This window comes from Clarias gariepinus, chromosome 14 (genome assembly GCF_024256425.1).
Source record: "Clarias gariepinus isolate MV-2021 ecotype Netherlands chromosome 14, CGAR_prim_01v2, whole genome shotgun sequence".
NCBI classification, from domain to species: Eukaryota; Metazoa; Chordata; class Actinopteri; order Siluriformes; family Clariidae; genus Clarias; species Clarias gariepinus.
This window is the reverse complement of record NC_071113.1, coordinates 19,752,060-19,775,357: the sequence shown is the minus strand read 5'-3', so window position 1 is coordinate 19,775,357 and position 23,298 is coordinate 19,752,060. Positions and strand designations below refer to the sequence as shown.

Sequence of the window (23,298 nt, the reverse complement as noted above, 5' to 3'; positions counted from 1 at the left end):
GGAAACCGCTTGACAACTGAGCAGAAATCCTGCCTGAAAGCAACACACCCTGCCATGACCTAAGCCCACAAGCTGTTAACACAGGCACTTAAGCCTTGAGTTCCTTATGGAGTTGGACCCACACCTCATCTGGCATACCAAGAGAAGAAACTCACAACAGGCACTGCTGGGAATTGAACCTAGGATCTGCTGTTTACAAGGCAGGCACTTTCACCAGCGAAGCCACAGTGCCAAAGGCCTGGCTGGCACCTCGGGCAAGACCCAGCACTTTTAACAGAGAGTCTCCTGGACAAGACATAACATTGCTCGCAAGGCCAAGATTTCCTCCATCGGAAAGGAAAGTGTGATTCTTGACCACGGATTTTATCTTATATGTGGTGTGTGGATGAAAAGAAGGTGACAAGCATTCGACTCTGGCGGGACTCGAACCCGCAACCTTTGAATAGCTCACCCGAGCCTAGAAGTCCAATGCGCTATCCATTGCGCCACAGAGCCAACCGAGGGAGCTGTCTGGGGTGTTTCATTTCAGGCTGCCCAAGACTCATGGAAGGCGTAGAACTTGCATGGTCAAGTTCATGAGGCAGATGCTTTTCTGTTGCCAACAATCAAATTCCACTAAATGCAAACAACTATGGCAGGAGCTGAACCCACAAGCTGTCAACAGCGTGGACAGAATGCCTTGATTTCACCATGGAATTTGCCACCCTGTCTAGCCCTGTCTGGTTTGGAAGGTTATTCATCTCTGGCTGTAAAAAAGGCAGAAAAGGGATAGCTCTCGCACCACCAGGTGATTGTTGCACTAGGCACTGCTCAGATTACACAGGAGCATGAAGACCTATTCATATACACATTAGAGTAAGCTCTAGATAACATATTAAATAAGGTATCTCCTCCTCCCCGTGCATTGCACATTTTGTGGTGTAAGGTCCTACAAATCTGAGACATCAGTACAGGTTGTGATTATTCCCCAACACGTGAATAATCACAACCACAAGTCAAGTTGTATTTCAAAAATCAATGGAGCGCAAGACAAGATTGAAATGTTGACAGCACTAAGGATACACAAGGTGGGACTCTAATCTAGGTTAATCAGAAAGCTTGCGGATTGTGTGACCTTAAGTCAAAGCGAGAGGCACTGCTGGGATTCGAACCCAGGATCTCCTGTTTACTAGACAGGCGCTTTAACCAACTGAGCCACAGCGCCACGGGACACTGCTGGCCCCACACTTAAAACCTCAAACTCGTACCGGATAAGCTGCGGGACAGGAACTTGACTCTCGGGCTAAGGTTGTCTCCACTGGCGTGCAGCTCAATAGGAGTTTAAATGAAGTCCCACAGTGCTATACCATGCTTCACAGAGCACACCATATCTGCCAGTCATGGTGTTTTATATATATATATATATATATATAAACACTGCTTAAAAAATTAAAAGGAACACTTAGTCCCAGTTTGACTTGAACCATGCATACACATATGAGAGGCGTGCGAGTCAAACATTGGATTAAGTGCTTGACTTAGTTGTTGACATAGTTGTTCTTTTTTTAAGTAATCTATGTACTTGTTCATTGACAGCCATTGTCCTCATTTACATTTGACCAAAAGTGAGTCAGTAAAGCAGAAAAGTCACACTTGTGTGGAAGCAAACATCTGTTGACGGCAATTGGTCCAAGGCTACTCAGAATATGTTTAAATTCTTGCAAATGAAAACGTCACGGTTTATTCACTTTCGTAGCAGGGATAGAGCTATCTTGCTTGAGCTCCATGGACAAGTGTCTACCTGTGGAAACCACTTGACAACTGAGCAGAAATCCTGCCTGTGAGCAACACACCCTGCCATGACCTAAGCCCACAAGCTGTTAACACAGGCACTTAAGCCTTGAGTTCCTTATGGAGTTGGACCCACACCTCATCTGGCATACCAAGAGAAGAAACTCACAACAGGCACTGCTGGGAATTGAACCTAGGATCTGCTGTTTACAAGGCAGGCACTTTCACCAGCGAAGCCACAGTGCCAAAGGCCTGGCTGGCACCTCGGGCAAGACCCAGCACTTTTAACAGAGAGTCTCCTGGACAAGACATAACATTGCTCGCAAGGCCAAGATTTCCTCCATCGGAAAGGAAAGTGTGATTCTTGACCACGGATTTCATCTTATATGTGGTGTGTGGATGAAAAGAAGGTGACAAGCATTCGACTTTGGCGGGACTCGAACCCGCAACCTTTGAATAGCTCACCTGAGCCTAGAAGTCCAATGCGCCAGCCATTGCGCCACAGAGCCAACCGAGGGAGCTGTCTGGGGTGTTTCATGTCAGGCTGCCCAAGACTCATGGAAGGCGTAGAACTTGCATGGTCAAGTTCATGAGGCAGATGCTTTTCTGTTGCCAACAATCAAATTCCACTAAATGCAAACAACTATGGCAGGAGCTGAACCCACAAGCTGTCAACAGCGTGGACAGAATGCCTTGATTTCACCATGGAATTTGCCACCCTGTCTAGCCCTGTCTGGTTTGGAAGGTTATTCATCTCTGGCTGTAAAAAAGGCAGAAAAGGGATAGCTCTCGCACCACCAGGTGATTGTTGCACTAGGCACTGCTCAGATTACACAGGAGCATGAAGACCTATTCATATACACATTAGAGTAAGCTCTAGATAACATATTAAATAAGGTATCTCCTCCTCCCCGTGCACTGCACATTTTGTGGTGTAAGGTCCTACAAATCTGAGACATCAGTACAGGTTGTGATTATTCCCCAACACGTGAATAATCACAACCACAAGTCAAGTTGTATTTCAAAAATCAATGGAGCGCAAGACAAGATTGAAATGTTGACAGCACTAAGGATACACAAGGTGGGACTCTAATCTAGGTTAATCAGAAAGCTTTCAGATTATGTGACCTTAAGTCACAGCGAGAGGCACTGCTGGGATTCGAACCCAGGCTCTCCTGTTTACTAGACAGGCGCTTTAACCAACTGAGCCACAGCGCCACGGGACAACGCTAGCCCCACACTTAAAACCTCAAACTCGTACCTGATAAGCTGCGGGACAGGAACTTGACTCTCGGGCTAAGGTTGTCTCCACTGGCGTGCAGCTCAATAGGAGTTTAAATGAAGTCCCACAGTGCTATACCATGCTCCACAGAGCACACCATATCTGCCAGTCATGGTGTTATATATATATATATATATATATATATATATATATATAAACACTGCTTAAAAAATTAAAAGGAACACTTAGTCCCAGTTTGACTTGAACCATGCATACACATATGAGAGGCGTGCGAGTCAAACATTGGATTAAGTGCTTGACTTAGTTGTTGACATAGTTGTTCTTTTTTTAAGTAATCTATGTACTTGTTCATTGACAGCCATTGTCCTCATTTACATTTGACCAAAAGTGAGTCAGTAAAGCAGAAAAGTCACACTTGTGTGGAAGCAAACATCTGTTGACGGCCATTGGTCCAAGGCTACTCAGAATATGTTTAAATTCTTGCAAATGAAAACGTCACGGTTTATTCACTTTCGTAGCAGGGATAGAGCTATCTTGCTTGAGCTCCATGGACAAATGTCTACCTGTGGAAACCACTTGACAACTGAGCAGAAATCCTGCCTGAAAGCAACACACCCTGCCATGACCTAAGCCCACAAGCTGTTAACACAGGCACTTAAGCCTTGAGTTCCTTATGGAGTTGGACCCACACCTCATCTGGCATACCAAGAGAAGAAACTCACAACAGGCACTGCTGGGAATTGAACCTAGGATCTGCTGTTTACAAGGCAGGCACTTTCACCAGCGAAGCCACAGTTCCAAAGGCCTGGCTGGCACCTCGGGCAAGACCCAGCACTTTTAACAGAGAGTCTCCTGGACAAGACATAACATTGCTCGCAAGGCCAAGATTTCCTCCATCGGAAAGGAAAGTGTGATTCTTGACCACGGATTTCATCTTATATGTGGTGTGTGGATGAAAAGAAGGTGACAAGCATTCGACTTTGGCGGGACTCGAACCCGCAACCTTTGAATAGCTCACCTGAGCCTAGAAGTCCAATGCGCCATCCATTGCGCCACAGAGCCAACCGAGGGAGCTGTCTGGGGTGTTTCATTTCAGGCTGCCCAAGACTCATGGAAGGCGTAGAACTTGCATGGTCAAGTTCATGAGGCAGATGCTTTTCTGTTGCCAACAATCAAATTCCACTAAATGCAAACAACTATGGCAGGAGCTGAACCCACAAGCTGTCAACAGCGTGGACAGAATGCCTTGATTTCACCATGGAATTTGCCACCCTGTCTAGCCCTGTCTGGTTTGGAAGGTTATTCATCTCTGGCTGTAAAAAAGGCAGAAAAGGGATAGCTCTCGCACCACCAGGTGATTGTTGCACTAGGCACTGCTCAGATTACACAGGAGCATGAAGACCTATTCATATACACATTAGAGTAAGCTCTAGATAACATATTAAATAAGGTATCTCCTCCTCCCCGTGCATTGCACATTTTGTGGTGTAAGGTCCTACAAATCTGAGACATCAGTACAGGTTGTGATTATTCCCCAACACGTGAATAATCACAACCACAAGTCAAGTTGTATTTCAAAAATCAATGGAGCGCAAGACAAGATTGAAATGTTGACAGCACTAAGGATACACAAGGTGGGACTCTAATCTAGGTTAATCAGAAAGCTTTCAGATTGTGTGACCTTAAGTCACAGCGAGAGGCACTGCTGGGATTTGAACCCAGGATCTCCTGTTTACTAGACAGGCGCTTTAACCAACTGAGCCACAGCGCCACGGGACAACGCTGGCCCCACACTTAAAACCTCAAACTCGTACCTGATAAGCTGCGGGACAGGAACTTGACTCTCGGGCTAAGGTTGTCTCCACTGGCGTGCAGCTCAATAGGAGTTTAAATGAAGTCCCACAGTGCTATACCATGCTTCACAGAGCACACCATATCTGCCAGTCATGGTGTTTTATATATATATATATATATATATATATATATATATAAACACTGCTTAAAAAATTAAAAGGAACACTTAGTCCCAGTTTGACTTGAACCATGCATACACATATGAGAGGCGTGCGAGTCAAACATTGGATTAAGTGCTTGACTTAGTTGTTGACATAGTTGTTCTTTTTTTAAGTAATCTATGTACTTGTTCATTGACAGCCATTGTCCTCATTTACATTTGACCAAAAGTGAGTCAGTAAAGCAGAAAAGTCACACTTGTGTGGAAGCAAACATCTGTTGACGGCAATTGGTCCAAGGCTACTCAGAATATGTTTAAATTCTTGCAAATGAAAACGTCACGGTTTATTCACTTTCGTAGCAGGGATAGAGCTATCTTGCTTGAGCTCCATGGACAAGTGTCTACCTGTGGAAACCGCTTGACAACTGAGCAGAAATCCTGCCTGAAAGCAACACACCCTGCCATGACCTAAGCCCACAAGCTGTTAACACAGGCACTTAAGCCTTGAGTTCCTTATGGAGTTGGACCCACACCTCATCTGGCATACCAAGAGAAGAAACTCACAACAGGCACTGCTGGGAATTGAACCTAGGATCTGCTGTTTACAAGGCAGGCACTTTCACCAGCGAAGCCACAGTGCCAAAGGCCTGGCTGCCACCTCGGGCAAGACCCAGCACTTTTAACAGAGAGTCTCCTGGACAAGACATAACATTGCTCGCAAGGCCAAGATTTCCTCCATCGGAAAGGAAAGTGTGATTCTTGACCACGGATTTTATCTTATATGTGGTGTGTGGATGAAAAGAAGGTGACAAGCATTCGACTCTGGCGGGACTCGAACCCGCAACCTTTGAATAGCTCACCCGAGCCTAGAAGTCCAATGCGCTATCCATTGCGCCACAGAGCCAACCGAGGGAACTGTCTGGGGTGTTTCATTTCAGGCTGCCCAAGACTCATGGAAGGCGTAGAACTTGCATGGTCAAGTTCATGAGGCAGATGCTTTTCTGTTGCCAACAATCAAATTCCACTAAATGCAAACAACTATGGCAGGAGCTGAACCCACAAGCTGTCAACAGCGTGGACAGAATGCCTTGATTTCACCATGGAATTTGCCACCCTGTCTAGCCCTGTCTGGTTTGGAAGGTTATTCATCTCTGGCTGTAAAAAAGGCAGAAAAGGGATAGCTCTCGCACCACCAGGTGATTGTTGCACTAGGCACTGCTCAGATTACACAGGAGCATGAAGACCTATTCATATACACATTAGAGTAAGCTCTAGATAACATATTAAATAAGGTATCTCCTCCTCCCCGTGCATTGCACATTTTGTGGTGTAAGGTCCTACAAATCTGAGACATCAGTACAGGTTGTGATTATTCCCCAACACGTGAATAATCACAACCACAAGTCAAGTTGTATTTCAAAAATCAATGGAGCGCAAGACAAGATTGAAATGTTGACAGCACTAAGGATACACAAGGTGGGACTCTAATCTAGGTTAATCAGAAAGCTTGCGGATTGTGTGACCTTAAGTCAAAGCGAAAGGCACTGCTGGGATTCGAACCCAGGATCTCCTGTTTACTAGACAGGCGCTTTAACCAACTGAGCCACAGCGCCACGGGACACTGCTGGCCCCACACTTAAAACCTCAAACTCATACCGGATAAGCTGCGGGACAGGAACTTGACTCTCGGGCTAAGGTTGTCTCCACTGGCGTGCAGCTCAATAGGAGTTTAAATGAAGTCCCACAGTGCTATACCATGCTTCACAGAGCACACCATATCTGCCAGTCATGGTGTTTTTTATATATATATATATATATAAACACTGCTTAAAAAATTAAAAGGAACACTTAGTCCCAGTTTGACTTGAACCATGCATACACATATGAGAGGCGTGCGAGTCAAACATTGGATTAAGTGCTTGACTTAGTTGTTGACATAGTTGTTCTTTTTTTAAGTAATCTATGTACTTGTTCATTGACAGCCATTGTCCTCATTTACATTTGACCAAAAGTGAGTCAGTAAAGCAGAAAAGTCACACTTGTGTGGAAGCAAACATCTGTTGACGGCAATTGGTCCAAGGCTACTCAGAATATGTTTAAATTCTTGCAAATGAAAACGTCACGGTTAATTCACTTTCGTAGCAGGGATAGAGCTATCTTGCTTGAGCTCCATGGACAAGTGTCTACCTGTGGAAACCACTTGACAACTGAGCAGAAATCCTGCCTGAAAGCAACACACCCTGCCATGACCTAAGCCCACAAGCTGTTAACACAGGCACTTAAGCCTTGAGTTCCTTATGGAGTTGGACCCACACCTCATCTGGCATACCAAGAGAAGAAACTCACAACAGGCACTGCTGGGAATTGAACCTAGGATCTGCTGTTTACAAGGCAGGCACTTTCACCAGCGAAGCCACAGTGCCAAAGGCCTGGCTGGCACCTCGGGCAAGACCCAGCACTTTTAACAGAGAGTCTCCTGGACAAGACATAACATTGCTCGCAAGGCCAAGATTTCCTCCATCGGAAAGGAAAGTGTGATTCTTGACCACGGATTTCATCTTATATGTGGTGTGTGGATGAAAAGAAGGTGACAAGCATTCGACTTTGGCGGGACTCGAACCCGCAACCTTTGAATAGTTCACCTGAGCCTAGAAGTCCAATGCGCCATCCATTGCGCCACAGAGCCAACCGAGGGAGCTGTCTGGGGTGTTTCATTTCAGGCTGCCCAAGACTCATGGAAGGCGTAGAACTTGCATGGTCAAGTTCATGAGGCAGATGCTTTTCTGTTGCCAACAATCAAATTCCACTAAATGCAAACAACTATGGCAGGAGCTGAACCCACAAGCTGTCAACAGCGTGGACAGAATGCCTTGATTTCACCATGGAATTTGCCACCCTGTCTAGCCCTGTCTGGTTTGGAAGGTTATTCATCTCTGGCTGTAAAAAAGGCAGAAAAGGGATAGCTCTCGCACCACCAGGTGATTGTTGCACTAGGCACTGCTCAGATTACACAGGAGCATGAAGACCTATTCATATACACATTAGAGTAAGCTCTAGATAACATATTAAATAAGGTATCTCCTCCTCCCCGTGCATTGCACATTTTGTGGTGTAAGGTCCTACAAATCTGAGACATCAGTACAGGTTGTGATTATTCCCCAACACGTGAATAATCACAACCACAAGTCAAGTTGTATTTCAAAAATCAATGGAGCGCAAGACAAGATTGAAATGTTGACAGCACTAAGGATACACAAGGTGGGACTCTAATCTAGGTTAATCAGAAAGCTTGCAGATTGTGTGACCTTAAGTCACAGCGAGAGGCACTGCTGGGATTTGAACCCAGGATCTCCTGTTTACTAGACAGGCCCTTTAACCAACTGAGCCACAGCGCCACGGGACAACGCTGGCCCCACACTTAAAACCTTAAACTCGTACCTGATAAGCTGCGGGACAGGAACTTGACTCTCGGGCTAAGGTTGTCTCCACTGGCGTGCAGCTCAATAGGAGTTTAAATGAAGTCCCACAGTGCTATACCATGCTCCACTGAGCACACCATATCTGCCAGTCATGGTGTTTTATATATATATATATATATAAACACTGCTTAAAAAATTAAAAGGAACACTTAGTCCCAGTTTGACTTGAACCATGCATACACATATGAGAGGCGTGCGAGTCAAACATTGGATTAAGTGCTTGACTTAGTTGTTGACATAGTTGTTCTTTTTTTAAGTAATCTATGTACTTGTTCATTGACAGCCATTGTCCTCATTTACATTTGACCAAAAGTGAGTCAGTAAAGCAGAAAAGTCACACTTGTGTGGAAGCAAACATCTGTTGACGGCAATTGGTCCAAGGCTACTCAGAATATGTTTAAATTCTTGCAAATGAAAACGTCACGGTTTATTCACTTTCGTAGCAGGGATAGAGCTATCTTGCTTGAGCTCCATGGACAAGTGTCTACCTGTGGAAACCGCTTGACAACTGAGCAGAAATCCTGCCTGAAAGCAACACACCCTGCCATGACCTAAGCCCACAAGCTGTTAACACAGGCACTTAAGCCTTGAGTTCCTTATGGAGTTGGACCCACACCTCATCTGGCATACCAAGAGAAGAAACTCACAACAGGCACTGCTGGGAATTGAACCTAGGATCTGCTGTTTACAAGGCAGGCACTTTCACCAGCGAAGCCACAGTGCCAAAGGCCTGGCTGCCACCTCGGGCAAGACCCAGCACTTTTAACAGAGAGTCTCCTGGACAAGACATAACATTGCTCGCAAGGCCAAGATTTCCTCCATCGGAAAGGAAAGTGTGATTCTTGACCACGGATTTTATCTTATATGTGGTGTGTGGATGAAAAGAAGGTGACAAGCATTCGACTCTGGCGGGACTCGAACCCGCAACCTTTGAATAGCTCACCCGAGCCTAGAAGTCCAATGCGCTATCCATTGCGCCACAGAGCCAACCGAGGGAACTGTCTGGGGTGTTTCATTTCAGGCTGCCCAAGACTCATGGAAGGCGTAGAACTTGCATGGTCAAGTTCATGAGGCAGATGCTTTTCTGTTGCCAACAATCAAATTCCACTAAATGCAAACAACTATGGCAGGAGCTGAACCCACAAGCTGTCAACAGCGTGGACAGAATGCCTTGATTTCACCATGGAATTTGCCACCCTGTCTAGCCCTGTCTGGTTTGGAAGGTTATTCATCTCTGGCTGTAAAAAAGGCAGAAAAGGGATAGCTCTCGCACCACCAGGTGATTGTTGCACTAGGCACTGCTCAGATTACACAGGAGCATGAAGACCTATTCATATACACATTAGAGTAAGCTCTAGATAACATATTAAATAAGGTATCTCCTCCTCCCCGTGCATTGCACATTTTGTGGTGTAAGGTCCTACAAATCTGAGACATCAGTACAGGTTGTGATTATTCCCCAACACGTGAATAATCACAACCACAAGTCAAGTTGTATTTCAAAAATCAATGGAGCGCAAGACAAGATTGAAATGTTGACAGCACTAAGGATACACAAGGTGGGACTCTAATCTAGGTTAATCAGAAAGCTTGCGGATTGTGTGACCTTAAGTCAAAGCGAAAGGCACTGCTGGGATTCGAACCCAGGATCTCCTGTTTACTAGACAGGCGCTTTAACCAACTGAGCCACAGCGCCACGGGACACTGCTGGCCCCACACTTAAAACCTCAAACTCATACCGGATAAGCTGCGGGACAGGAACTTGACTCTCGGGCTAAGGTTGTCTCCACTGGCGTGCAGCTCAATAGGAGTTTAAATGAAGTCCCACAGTGCTATACCATGCTTCACAGAGCACACCATATCTGCCAGTCATGGTGTTTTTTATATATATATATATATATAAACACTGCTTAAAAAATTAAAAGGAACACTTAGTCCCAGTTTGACTTGAACCATGCATACACATATGAGAGGCGTGCGAGTCAAACATTGGATTAAGTGCTTGACTTAGTTGTTGACATAGTTGTTCTTTTTTTAAGTAATCTATGTACTTGTTCATTGACAGCCATTGTCCTCATTTACATTTGACCAAAAGTGAGTCAGTAAAGCAGAAAAGTCACACTTGTGTGGAAGCAAACATCTGTTGACGGCAATTGGTCCAAGGCTACTCAGAATATGTTTAAATTCTTGCAAATGAAAACGTCACGGTTAATTCACTTTCGTAGCAGGGATAGAGCTATCTTGCTTGAGCTCCATGGACAAGTGTCTACCTGTGGAAACCACTTGACAACTGAGCAGAAATCCTGCCTGAAAGCAACACACCCTGCCATGACCTAAGCCCACAAGCTGTTAACACAGGCACTTAAGCCTTGAGTTCCTTATGGAGTTGGACCCACACCTCATCTGGCATACCAAGAGAAGAAACTCACAACAGGCACTGCTGGGAATTGAACCTAGGATCTGCTGTTTACAAGGCAGGCACTTTCACCAGCGAAGCCACAGTGCCAAAGGCCTGGCTGGCACCTCGGGCAAGACCCAGCACTTTTAACAGAGAGTCTCCTGGACAAGACATAACATTGCTCGCAAGGCCAAGATTTCCTCCATCGGAAAGGAAAGTGTGATTCTTGACCACGGATTTCATCTTATATGTGGTGTGTGGATGAAAAGAAGGTGACAAGCATTCGACTTTGGCGGGACTCGAACCCGCAACCTTTGAATAGTTCACCTGAGCCTAGAAGTCCAATGCGCCATCCATTGCGCCACAGAGCCAACCGAGGGAGCTGTCTGGGGTGTTTCATTTCAGGCTGCCCAAGACTCATGGAAGGCGTAGAACTTGCATGGTCAAGTTCATGAGGCAGATGCTTTTCTGTTGCCAACAATCAAATTCCACTAAATGCAAACAACTATGGCAGGAGCTGAACCCACAAGCTGTCAACAGCGTGGACAGAATGCCTTGATTTCACCATGGAATTTGCCACCCTGTCTAGCCCTGTCTGGTTTGGAAGGTTATTCATCTCTGGCTGTAAAAAAGGCAGAAAAGGGATAGCTCTCGCACCACCAGGTGATTGTTGCACTAGGCACTGCTCAGATTACACAGGAGCATGAAGACCTATTCATATACACATTAGAGTAAGCTCTAGATAACATATTAAATAAGGTATCTCCTCCTCCCCGTGCATTGCACATTTTGTGGTGTAAGGTCCTACAAATCTGAGACATCAGTACAGGTTGTGATTATTCCCCAACACGTGAATAATCACAACCACAAGTCAAGTTGTATTTCAAAAATCAATGGAGCGCAAGACAAGATTGAAATGTTGACAGCACTAAGGATACACAAGGTGGGACTCTAATCTAGGTTAATCAGAAAGCTTGCGGATTGTGTGACCTTAAGTCAAAGCGAAAGGCACTGCTGGGATTCGAACCCAGGATCTCCTGTTTACTAGACAGGCGCTTTAACCAACTGAGCCACAGCGCCACGGGACACTGCTGGCCCCACACTTAAAACCTCAAACTCATACCGGATAAGCTGCGGGACAGGAACTTGACTCTCGGGCTAAGGTTGTCTCCACTGGCGTGCAGCTCAATAGGAGTTTAAATGAAGTCCCACAGTGCTATACCATGCTTCACAGAGCACACCATATCTGCCAGTCATGGTGTTTTTTATATATATATATATATATAAACACTGCTTAAAAAATTAAAAGGAACACTTAGTCCCAGTTTGACTTGAACCATGCATACACATATGAGAGGCGTGCGAGTCAAACATTGGATTAAGTGCTTGACTTAGTTGTTGACATAGTTGTTCTTTTTTTAAGTAATCTATGTACTTGTTCATTGACAGCCATTGTCCTCATTTACATTTGACCAAAAGTGAGTCAGTAAAGCAGAAAAGTCACACTTGTGTGGAAGCAAACATCTGTTGACGGCAATTGGTCCAAGGCTACTCAGAATATGTTTAAATTCTTGCAAATGAAAACGTCACGGTTAATTCACTTTCGTAGCAGGGATAGAGCTATCTTGCTTGAGCTCCATGGACAAGTGTCTACCTGTGGAAACCACTTGACAACTGAGCAGAAATCCTGCCTGAAAGCAACACACCCTGCCATGACCTAAGCCCACAAGCTGTTAACACAGGCACTTAAGCCTTGAGTTCCTTATGGAGTTGGACCCACACCTCATCTGGCATACCAAGAGAAGAAACTCACAACAGGCACTGCTGGGAATTGAACCTAGGATCTGCTGTTTACAAGGCAGGCACTTTCACCAGCAAAGCCACAGTGCCAAAGGCCTGGCTGGCACCTCGGGCAAGACCCAGCACTTTTAACAGAGAGTCTCCTGGACAAGACATAACATTGCTCGCAAGGCCAAGATTTCCTCCATCGGAAAGGAAAGTGTGATTCTTGACCACGGATTTCATCTTATATGTGGTGTGTGGATGAAAAGAAGGTGACAAGCATTCGACTTTGGCGGGACTCGAACCCGCAACCTTTGAATAGTTCACCTGAGCCTAGAAGTCCAATGCGCCATCCATTGCGCCACAGAGCCAACCGAGGGAGCTGTCTGGGGTGTTTCATTTCAGGCTGCCCAAGACTCATGGAAGGCGTAGAACTTGCATGGTCAAGTTCATGAGGCAGATGCTTTTCTGTTGCCAACAATCAAATTCCACTAAATGCAAACAACTATGGCAGGAGCTGAACCCACAAGCTGTCAACAGCGTGGACAGAATGCCTTGATTTCACCATGGAATTTGCCACCCTGTCTAGCCCTGTCTGGTTTGGAAGGTTATTCATCTCTGGCTGTAAAAAAGGCAGAAAAGGGATAGCTCTCGCACCACCAGGTGATTGTTGCACTAGGCACTGCTCAGATTACACAGGAGCATGAAGACCTATTCATATACACATTAGAGTAAGCTCTAGATAACATATTAAATAAGGTATCTCCTCCTCCCCGTGCATTGCACATTTTGTGGTGTAAGGTCCTACAAATCTGAGACATCAGTACAGGTTGTGATTATTCCCCAACACGTGAATAATCACAACCACAAGTCAAGTTGTATTTCAAAAATCAATGGAGCGCAAGACAAGATTGAAATGTTGACAGCACTAAGGATACACAAGGTGGGACTCTAATCTAGGTTAATCAGAAAGCTTGCAGATTGTGTGACCTTAAGTCACAGCGAGAGGCACTGCTGGGATTTGAACCCAGGATCTCCTGTTTACTAGACAGGCCCTTTAACCAACTGAGCCACAGCGCCACGGGACAACGCTGGCCCCACACTTAAAACCTTAAACTCGTACCTGATAAGCTGCGGGACAGGAACTTGACTCTCGGGCTAAGGTTGTCTCCACTGGCGTGCAGCTCAATAGGAGTTTAAATGAAGTCCCACAGTGCTATACCATGCTCCACTGAGCACACCATATCTGCCAGTCATGGTGTTTTATATATATATATATATATAAACACTGCTTAAAAAATTAAAAGGAACACTTAGTCCCAGTTTGACTTGAACCATGCATACACATATGAGAGGCGTGCGAGTCAAACATTGGATTAAGTGCTTGACTTAGTTGTTGACATAGTTGTTCTTTTTTTAAGTAATCTATGTACTTGTTCATTGACAGCCATTGTCCTCATTTACATTTGACCAAAAGTGAGTCAGTAAAGCAGAAAAGTCACACTTGTGTGGAAACAAACATCTGTTGACGGCAATTGGTCCAAGGCTACTCAGAATATGTTTAAATTCTTGCAAATGAAAACGTCACGGTTTATTCACTTTCGTAGCAGGGATAGAGCTATCTTGCTTGAGCTCCATGGACAAGTGTCTACCTGTGGAAACCACTTGACAACTGAGCAGAAATCCTGCCTGAAAGCAACACACCCTGCCATGACCTAAGCCCACAAGCTGTTAACACAGGCACTTAAGCCTTGAGTTCCTTATGGAGTTGGACCCACACCTCATCTGGCATACCAAGAGAAGAAACTCACAACAGGCACTGCTGGGAATTGAACCTAGGATCTGCTGTTTACAAGGCAGGCACTTTCACTTTCACAGTGCCAAAGGCCTGGCTGGCACCTCGGGCAAGACCCAGCACTTTTAACAGAGAGTCTCCTGGAAAAGACATAACATTGCTCGCAAGGCCAAGATTTCCTCCATCGGAAAGGAAAGTGTGATTCTTGACCACGGATTTCATCTTATATGTGGTGTGTGGATGAAAAGAAGGTGACAAGCATTCGACTCTGGCGGGACTCGAACCCACAACCTTTGAATAGCTCACCTGAGCCTAGAAGTCCAATGCGCTATCCATTGCGCCACAGAGCCAACCGAGGGAGCTGTCTGGGGTGTTTCATTTCAGGCTGCCCAAGACTCATGGAAGGCGTAGAACTTGCATGGTCAAGTTCATGAGGCAGATGCTTTTCTGTTGCCAACAATCAAATTCCACTAAATGCAAACAACTATGGCAGGAGCTGAACCCACAAGCTGTCAACAGCGTGGACAGAATGCCTTGATTTCACCATGGAATTTGCCACCCTGTCTAGCCCTGTCTGGTTTGGAAGGTTATTCATCTCTGGCTGTAAAAAAGGCAGAAAAGGGATAGCTCTCGCACCACCAGGTGATTGTTGCACTAGGCACTGCTCAGATTACACAGGAGCATGAAGACCTATTCATATACACATTAGAGTAAGCTCTAGATAACATATTAAATAAGGTATCTCCTCCTCCCCGTGCATTGCACATTTTGTGGTGTAAGGTCCTACAAATCTGAGACATCAGTACAGGTTGTGATTATTCCCCAACACGTGAATAATCACAACCACAAGTCAAGTTGTATTTCAAAAATCAATGGAGCGCAAGACAAGATTGAAATGTTGACAGCACTAAGGATACACAAGGTGGGACTCTAATCTAGGTTAATCAGAAAGCTTGCGGATTGTGTGACCTTAAGTCAAAGCGAGAGGCACTGCTGGGATTTGAACCAAGGATCTCCTGTTTACTAGACAGGCGCTTTAACAAACTGAGCCACAGCGCCACGGGACACTGCTGATCCCACACTTAAAACCTCAAACTCGTACCGGATAAGCTGCGGGACAGGAACTTGACTCTCGGGCTAAGGTTGTCTCCACTGGCGTGCAGCTCAATAGGAGTTTAAATGAAGTCCCACAGTGCTATACCATGCTTCACAGAGCACACCATATCTGCCAGTCATGGTGTTTTATATATATATATATATATATATATAAACACTGCTTAAAAAATTAAAAGGAACACTTAGTCCCAGTTTGACTTGAACCATGCATACACATATGAGAGGCGTGCGAGTCGGATTAAGTCGTGCGAGTTGGATTAAGTGCTTGACTTAGTTGTTGACATAGTTGTTCTTTTTTTAAGTAATCTATGTACTTGTTCATTGACAGCCATTGTCCTCATTTACATTTGACCAAAAGTGAGTCAGTAAAGCAGAAAAGTCACACTTGTGTGGAAACAAACATCTGTTGACGGCAATTGGTCCAAGGCTACTCAGAATATGTTTAAATTCTTGCAAATGAAAACGTCACGGTTTATTCACTTTCGTAGCAGGGATAGAGCTATCTTGCTTGAGCTCCATGGACAAGTGTCTACCTGTGGAAACCACTTGACAACTGAGCAGAAATCCTGCCTGAAAGCAACACACCCTGCCATGACCTAAGCCCACAAGCTGTTAACACAGGCACTTAAGCCTTGAGTTCCTTATGGAGTTGGACCCACACCTCATCTGGCATACCAAGAGAAGAAACTCACAACAGGCACTGCTGGGAATTGAACCTAGGATCTGCTGTTTACAAGGCAGGCACTTTCACTTTCACAGTGCCAAAGGCCTGGCTGGCACCTCGGGCAAGACCCAGCACTTTTAACAGAGAGTCTCCTGGAAAAGACATAACATTGCTCGCAAGGCCAAGATTTCCTCCATCGGAAAGGAAAGTGTGATTCTTGACCACGGATTTCATCTTATATGTGGTGTGTGGATGAAAAGAAGGTGACAAGCATTCGACTCTGGCGGGACTCGAACCCACAACCTTTGAATAGCTCACCTGAGCCTAGAAGTCCAATGCGCTATCCATTGCGCCACAGAGCCAACCGAGGGAGCTGTCTGGGGTGTTTCATTTCAGGCTGCCCAAGACTCATGGAAGGCGTAGAACTTGCATGGTCAAGTTCATGAGGCAGATGCTTTTCTGTTGCCAACAATCAAATTCCACTAAATGCAAACAACTATGGCAGGAGCTGAACCCACAAGCTGTCAACAGCGTGGACAGAATGCCTTGATTTCACCATGGAATTTGCCACCCTGTCTAGCCCTGTCTGGTTTGGAAGGTTATTCATCTCTGGCTGTAAAAAGGCAGAAAAGGGATAGCTCTCGCACCACCAGGTGATTGTTGCACTAGGCACTGCTCAGATTACACAGGAGCATGAAGACCTATTCATATACACATTAGAGTAAGCTCTAGATAACATATTAAATAAGGTATCTCCTCCTCCCCGTGCATTGCACATTTTGTGGTGTAAGGTCCTACAAATCTGAGACATCAGTACAGGTTGTGATTATTCCCCAACACGTGAATAATCACAACCACAAGTCAAGTTGTATTTCAAAAATCAATGGAGCGCAAGACAAGATTGAAATGTTGACAGCACTAAGGATACACAAGGTGGGACTCTAATCTAGGTTAATCAGAAAGCTTGCAGATTGTGTGACCTTAAGTGACAGCGAGAGGCACTGCTGGGATTTGAACCCAGGATCTCCTGTTTACTAGACAGGCGCTTTAACCAACTGAGCCACAGCGCCACGGGACAACGCTAGCCCCACACTTAAAACCTCAAACTCGTACCTGATAAGCTGCGGGACAGGAACTTGACTCTCGGGCTAAGGTTGTCTCCACTGGCGTGCAGCTCAATAGGAGTTTAAATGAAGTCCCACAGTGCTATACCATGCTCCACAGAGCACACCATATCTGCCAGTCATGGTGTTATATATATATATATATATATATATATATATAAACACTGCTTAAAAAATTAAAAGGAACACTTAGTCCCAGTTTGACTTGAACCATGCATACACATATGAGAGGCGTGCGAGTCAAACATTGGATTAAGTGCTTGACTTAGTTGTTGACATAGTTGTTCTTTTTTTAAGTAATCTATGTACTTGTTCATTGACAGCCATTGTCCTCATTTACATTTGACCAAAAGTGAGTCAGTAAAGCAGAAAAGTCACACTTGTGTGGAAGCAAACATCTGTTGACAGCCATTGGTCCAAGGCTACTCAGAATATGTTTAAATTCTTGCAAATGAAAACGTCACGGTTTATTCACTTTCGTAGCAGGGATAGAGCTATCTTGCTTGAGCTCCATGGACAAGTGTCTACCTGTGGAAACCGCTTGACAACTGAGCAGAAATCCTGCCTGAAAGCAACACACCCTGCCATGACCTAAGCCCACAAGCTGTTAACACAGGCACTTAAGCCTTGAGTTCCTTATGGAGTTGGACCCACACCTCATCTGGCATACCAAGAGAAGAAACTCACAACAGGCACTGCTGGGAATTGAACCTAGGATCTGCTGTTTACAAGGCAGGCACTTTCACCAGCGAAGCCACAGTGCCAAAGGCCTGGCTGGCACCTCGGGCAAGACCCAGCACTTTTAACAGAGAGTCTCCTGGACAAGACATAACATTGCTCGCAAGGCCAAGATTTCCTCCATCGGAAAGGAAAGTGTGATTCTTGACCACGGATTTCATCTTATATGTGGTGTGTGGATGAAAAGAAGGTGACAAGCATTCGACTCTGGCGGGACTCGAACCCGCAACCTTTGAATAGCTCACCTGAGCCTAGAAGTCCAATGCGCTATCCATTGCGCCACAGAGCCAACCGAGGGAGCAGTCTGGGGTGTTTCATTTCAGGCTGCCCAAGACTCACGGAAGGCGTAGAACTTGCATGGTCAAGTTCATGAGGCAGATGCTTTTCTGTTGCCAACAATCAAATTCCACTAAATGCAAACAACTATGGCAGGAGCTGAACCCACAAGCTGTCAACAGCGTGGACAGAATGCCTTGATTTCACCATGGAATTTGCCACCCTGTCTAGCCCTGTCTGGTTTGGAAGGTTATTCATCTCTGGCTGTAAAAAAGGCAGAAAAGGGATAGCTCTCGCACCACCAGGTGATTGTTGCACTAGGCACTGCTCAGATTACACAGGAGCATGAAGACCTATTCATATACACATTAGAGTAAGCTCTAGATAACATATTAAATAAGGTATCTCCTCCTCCCCGTGCATTGCACATTTTGTGGTGTAAGGTCCTACAAATCTGAGACATCAGTACAGGTTGTGATTATTCCGCAACACGTGAATAATCACAACCACAAGTCAAGTTGTATTTCAAAAATCAATGGAGCACAAGACAAGATTGAAATGTTGACAGCACTAAGGATACACAAGGTGGGACTCTAATCTAGGTTAATCAGAAAGCTTTCAGATTGTGTGACCTTAAGTCACAGCGAGAGGCACTGCTGGGATTTGAACCCAGGATCTCCTGTTTACTAGACAGGCGCTTTAACCAACTGAGCCACAGCGCCACGGGACAACGCTGGCCCCACACTTAAAACCACAAACTCGTACCTGATAAGCTGCGGGACAGGAACTTGACTCTCGGGCTAAGGTTGTCTCCACTGGCGTGCAGCTCAATAGGAGTTTAAATGAAGTCCCACAGTGCTATACCATGCTCCACAGAGCACACCATATCTGCCAGTCATGGTGTTATATATATATATATATATATATATATATATATATATATAAACACTGCTTAAAAAATTAAAAGGAACACTTAGTCCCAGTTTGACTTGAACCATGCATACACATATGAGAGGCGTGCGAGTCAAACATTGGATTAAATGCTTGACTTAGTTGTTGACATAGTTGTTCCTTTTTTAAGTAATCTATGTACTTGTTCATTGACAGCCATTGTCCTCATTTACATTTGACCAAAAGTGAGTCAGTAAAGCAGAAAAGTCACACTTGTGTGGAAGCAAACATCTGATGACGGCAATTGGTCCAAGGCTACTCAGAATATGTTTAAATTCTTGCAAATGAAAACGTCACGGTTTATTCACTTTCGTAGCAGGGATAGAGCTATCTTGCTTGAGCTCCATGGACAAGTGTCTACCTGTGGAAACCACTTGACATCTGAGCAGAAATCCTGCCTGAAAGCAACACAGCCAAGATTTCCTCCATCGGAAAGGAAAGTGTGATTCTTGACCACGGATTTCATCTTATATGTGGTGTGTGGATGAAAAGAAGGTGACAAGCATTCGACTCTGGCGGGACTCGAACCCGCAACCTTTGAATAGCTCACCTGAGCCTAGAAGCCCAATGCGCTATCCATTGCGCCACAGAGCCAACCGAGGGAGCTGTCTGGGGTGTTTCATTTCAGGCTGCCCAAGACTCATGGAAGGCGTAGAACTTGCATGGTCAAGTTCATGAGGCAGATGCTTTTCTGTTGCCAACAATCAAATTCCACTAAATGCAAACAACTATGGCAGGAGCTGAACCCACAAGCTGTCAACAGCGTGGACAGAATGCCTTGATTTCACCATGGAATTTGCCACCCTGTCTAGCCCTGTCTGGTTTGGAAGGTTATTCATCTCTGGCTGTAAAAAAGGCAGAAAAGGGATAGCTCTCGCACCACCAGGTGATTGTTGCACTAGGCACTGCTCAGATTACACAGGAGCATGAAGACCTATTCATATACACATTAGAGTAAGCTCTAGATAACATATTAAATAAGGTATCTCCTCCTCCCCGTGCATTGCACATTTTGTGGTGTAAGGTCCTACAAATCTGAGACATCAGTACAGGTTGTGATTATTCCCCAACACGTGAATAATCACAACCACAAGTCAAGTTGTATTTCAAAAATCAATGGAGCGCAAGACAAGATTGAAATGTTGACAGCACTAAGGATACACAAGGTGGGACTCTAATCTAGGTTAATCAGAAAGCTTTCAGATTGTGTGACCTTAAGTCACAGCGAGAGGCACTGCTGGGATTCGAACCGAGGATCTCCTGTTTACTAGACAGGCGCTTTAACCAACTGAGCCACAGCGCCACGGGACAATGCTGGCCCCACACTTAAAACCTCAAACTCGTACCTGATAAGCTGCGGGACAGGAACTTGACTCTCGGGCTAAGGTTGTCTCCACTGGCGTGCAGCTCAATAGGAGTTTAAATGAAGTCCCACAGTGCTATACCATGCTCCACAGAGCACACCATATCTGCCAGTCATGGTGTTATATATATATATATATATATATATATATATATATATATAAACACTGCTTAAAAAATTAAAAGGAACACTTAGTCCCAGTTTGACTTGAACCATGCATACACATATGAGAGGCGTGCGAGTCAAACATTGGATTAAATGCTTGACATAGTTGTTCTTTTTTTAAGTAATCTATGTACTTGTTCATTGACAGCCATTGTCCTCATTTACATTTGACCAAAAGTGAGTCAGTAAAGCAGAAAAGTCACACTTGTGTGGAAGCAAACATCTGTTGACGGCAATTGGTCCAAGGCTACTCAGAATATGTTTAAATTCTTGCAAATGAAAACGTCACGGTTTATTCACTTTCGTAGCAGGGATAGAGCTATCTTGCTTGAGCTCCATGGACAAGTGTCTACCTGTGGAAACCACTTGACAACTGAGCAGAAATCCTGCCTGAAAGCAACACAGCCAAGATTTCCTCCATCGGAAAGGAAAGTGTGATTCTTGACCACGGATTTCATCTTATATGTGGTGTGTGGATGAAAAGAAGGTGACAAGCATTCGACTCTGGCGGGACTCGAACCCGCAACCTTTGAATAGCTCACCCGAGCCTAGAAGTCCAATGCACTATCCATTGCGCCACAGAGCCAACCGAGGGAGCTGTCTGGGGTGTTTCATTTCAGGCTGCCCAAGACTCATGGAAGGCGTAGAACTTGCATGGTCAAGTTCATGAGGCAGATGCTTTTCTGTTGCCAACAATCAAATTCCACTAAATGCAAACAACTATGGCAGGAGCTGAACCCACAAGCTGTCAACAGCGTGGACAGAATGCCTTGATTTCACCATGGAATTTGCCACCCTGTCTAGCCCTGTCTGGTTTGGAAGGTTATTCATCTCTGGCTGTAAAAAAGGCAGAAAAGGGATAGCTCTCGCACCACCAGGTGATTGTTGCACTAGGCACTGCTCAGATTACACAGGAGCATGAAGACCTATTCATATACACATTAGAGTAAGCTCTAGATAACATATTAAATAAGGTATCTCCTCCTCCCCGTGCATTGCACATTTTGTGGTGTAAGGTCCTACAAATCTGAGACATCAGTACAGGTTGTGATTATTCCCCAACACGTGAATAATCACAACCACAAGTCAAGTTGTATTTCAAAAATCAATGGAGCGCAAGACAAGATTGAAATGTTGACAGCACTAAGGATACACAAGGTGGGACTCTAATCTAGGTTAATCAGAAAGCTTGCAGATTGTGTGACCTTAAGTCACAGCGAGAGGCACTGCTGGGATTCGAACCCCAGGATCTCCTGTTTACTAGACAGGCGCTTTAACCAACTGAGCCACAGCGCCACAGGACAACGCTGGCCCCACACTTAAAACCTCAAACTCGTACCTGATAAGCTGCGGGACAGGAACTTGACTCTCGGGCTAAGGTTGTCTCCACTGGCGTGCAGCTCAATAGGAGTTTAAATGAAGTCCCACAGTGCTATACCATGCTCCACAGAGCACACCATATCTGCCAGTCATGGTGTTTTATATATATATATATATATATATATATATATATATATATATATATATATATAAACACTGCTTAAAAAATTAAAAGGAACACTTAGTCCCAGTTTGACTTGAACCATGCATACACATATGAGAGGCGTGCGAGTCAAACATTGGATTAAGTGCTTGACTTAGTTGTTGACATAGTTGTTCGTTTTTTAAGTAATCTATGTACTTGTTCATTGACAGCCATTGTCCTCATTTACATTTGACCAAAAGTGAGTCAGTAAAGCAGAAAAGTCACACTTGTGTGGAAGCAAACATCTGTTGACGGCAATTGGTCCAAGGCTACTCAGAATATGTTTAAATTCTTGCAAATGAAAACGTCACGGTTTATTCACTTTCGTAGCAGGGATAGAGCTATCTTGCTTGAGCTCCATGGACAAGTGTCTACCTGTGGAAACCACTTGACAACTGAGCAGAAATCCTGCCTGAAAGCAACACAGCCAAGATTTCCTCCATCGGAAAGGAAAGTGTGATTCTTGACCACGGATTTCATCTTATATGTGGTGTGTGGATGAAAAGAAGGTGACAAGCATTCGACTCTGGCGGGACTCGAACCCGCAACCTTTGAATAGCTCACCCGAGCCTAGAAGTCCAATGCACTATCCATTGCGCCACAGAGCCAACCGAGGGAGCTGTCTGGGGTGTTTCATTTCAGGCTGCCCAAGACTCATGGAAGGCGTAGAACTTGCATGGTCAAGTTCATGAGGCAGATGCTTTTCTGTTGCCAACAATCAAATTCCACTAAATGCAAACAACTATGGCAGGAGCTGAACCCACAAGCTGTCAACAGCGTGGACAGAATGCCTTGATTTCACCATGGAATTTGCCACCCTGTCTAGCCCTGTCTGGTTTGGAAGGTTATTCATCTCTGGCTGTAAAAAAGGCAGAAAAGGGATAGCTCTCGCACCACCAGGTGATTGTTGCACTAGGCACTGCTCAGATTACACAGGAGCATGAAGACCTATTCA

At 44.9% G+C, this 23,298-nt stretch overlaps 14 non-coding genes across 14 annotated transcripts; all 14 read right to left on the bottom strand.

Moving 5' to 3' along the window:
• Window positions 1-408: 408 nt before the first annotated feature.
• trnar-ucu (transfer RNA arginine (anticodon UCU)) lies at window positions 409-495 on the bottom strand. Its single transcript is given in 2 exon segments — window positions 409-444; window positions 459-495. It is a non-coding gene; the product is annotated as a tRNA-Arg (tRNA).
• A 635-nt stretch (window positions 496-1,130) lies between these two features.
• trnat-agu (transfer RNA threonine (anticodon AGU)) lies at window positions 1,131-1,204 on the bottom strand. Its single transcript has one exon. It is a non-coding gene; the product is annotated as a tRNA-Thr (tRNA).
• Window positions 1,205-2,914: 1,710 nt separating this feature from the next.
• trnat-agu (transfer RNA threonine (anticodon AGU)) lies at window positions 2,915-2,988 on the bottom strand. The gene has a single exon. It is a non-coding gene; the product is annotated as a tRNA-Thr (tRNA).
• Window positions 2,989-4,710: 1,722 nt separating this feature from the next.
• On the bottom strand, window positions 4,711-4,784 carry trnat-agu (transfer RNA threonine (anticodon AGU)). The gene has a single exon. It is a non-coding gene; the product is annotated as a tRNA-Thr (tRNA).
• Window positions 4,785-5,784: 1,000 nt separating this feature from the next.
• Window positions 5,785-5,871, bottom strand: trnar-ucu (transfer RNA arginine (anticodon UCU)). Its single transcript is given in 2 exon segments — window positions 5,785-5,820; window positions 5,835-5,871. It is a non-coding gene; the product is annotated as a tRNA-Arg (tRNA).
• A 635-nt stretch (window positions 5,872-6,506) lies between these two features.
• Window positions 6,507-6,580, bottom strand: trnat-agu (transfer RNA threonine (anticodon AGU)). Its single transcript has one exon. It is a non-coding gene; the product is annotated as a tRNA-Thr (tRNA).
• Window positions 6,581-9,346: 2,766 nt separating this feature from the next.
• Window positions 9,347-9,433, bottom strand: trnar-ucu (transfer RNA arginine (anticodon UCU)). Its single transcript is given in 2 exon segments — window positions 9,347-9,382; window positions 9,397-9,433. It is a non-coding gene; the product is annotated as a tRNA-Arg (tRNA).
• Window positions 9,434-10,068: 635 nt separating this feature from the next.
• trnat-agu (transfer RNA threonine (anticodon AGU)) lies at window positions 10,069-10,142 on the bottom strand. The gene has a single exon. It is a non-coding gene; the product is annotated as a tRNA-Thr (tRNA).
• A 1,708-nt stretch (window positions 10,143-11,850) lies between these two features.
• On the bottom strand, window positions 11,851-11,924 carry trnat-agu (transfer RNA threonine (anticodon AGU)). Its single transcript has one exon. It is a non-coding gene; the product is annotated as a tRNA-Thr (tRNA).
• A 2,760-nt stretch (window positions 11,925-14,684) lies between these two features.
• Window positions 14,685-14,771, bottom strand: trnar-ucu (transfer RNA arginine (anticodon UCU)). Its single transcript is given in 2 exon segments — window positions 14,685-14,720; window positions 14,735-14,771. It is a non-coding gene; the product is annotated as a tRNA-Arg (tRNA).
• Window positions 14,772-16,476: 1,705 nt separating this feature from the next.
• trnar-ucu (transfer RNA arginine (anticodon UCU)) lies at window positions 16,477-16,563 on the bottom strand. The gene is given in 2 exon segments: window positions 16,477-16,512; window positions 16,527-16,563. It is a non-coding gene; the product is annotated as a tRNA-Arg (tRNA).
• A 634-nt stretch (window positions 16,564-17,197) lies between these two features.
• Window positions 17,198-17,271, bottom strand: trnat-agu (transfer RNA threonine (anticodon AGU)). Its single transcript has one exon. It is a non-coding gene; the product is annotated as a tRNA-Thr (tRNA).
• A 994-nt stretch (window positions 17,272-18,265) lies between these two features.
• On the bottom strand, window positions 18,266-18,352 carry trnar-ucu (transfer RNA arginine (anticodon UCU)). The gene is given in 2 exon segments: window positions 18,266-18,301; window positions 18,316-18,352. It is a non-coding gene; the product is annotated as a tRNA-Arg (tRNA).
• A 635-nt stretch (window positions 18,353-18,987) lies between these two features.
• Window positions 18,988-19,061, bottom strand: trnat-agu (transfer RNA threonine (anticodon AGU)). Its single transcript has one exon. It is a non-coding gene; the product is annotated as a tRNA-Thr (tRNA).
• Between the last annotated feature and the right edge of the window lie 4,237 nt (window positions 19,062-23,298).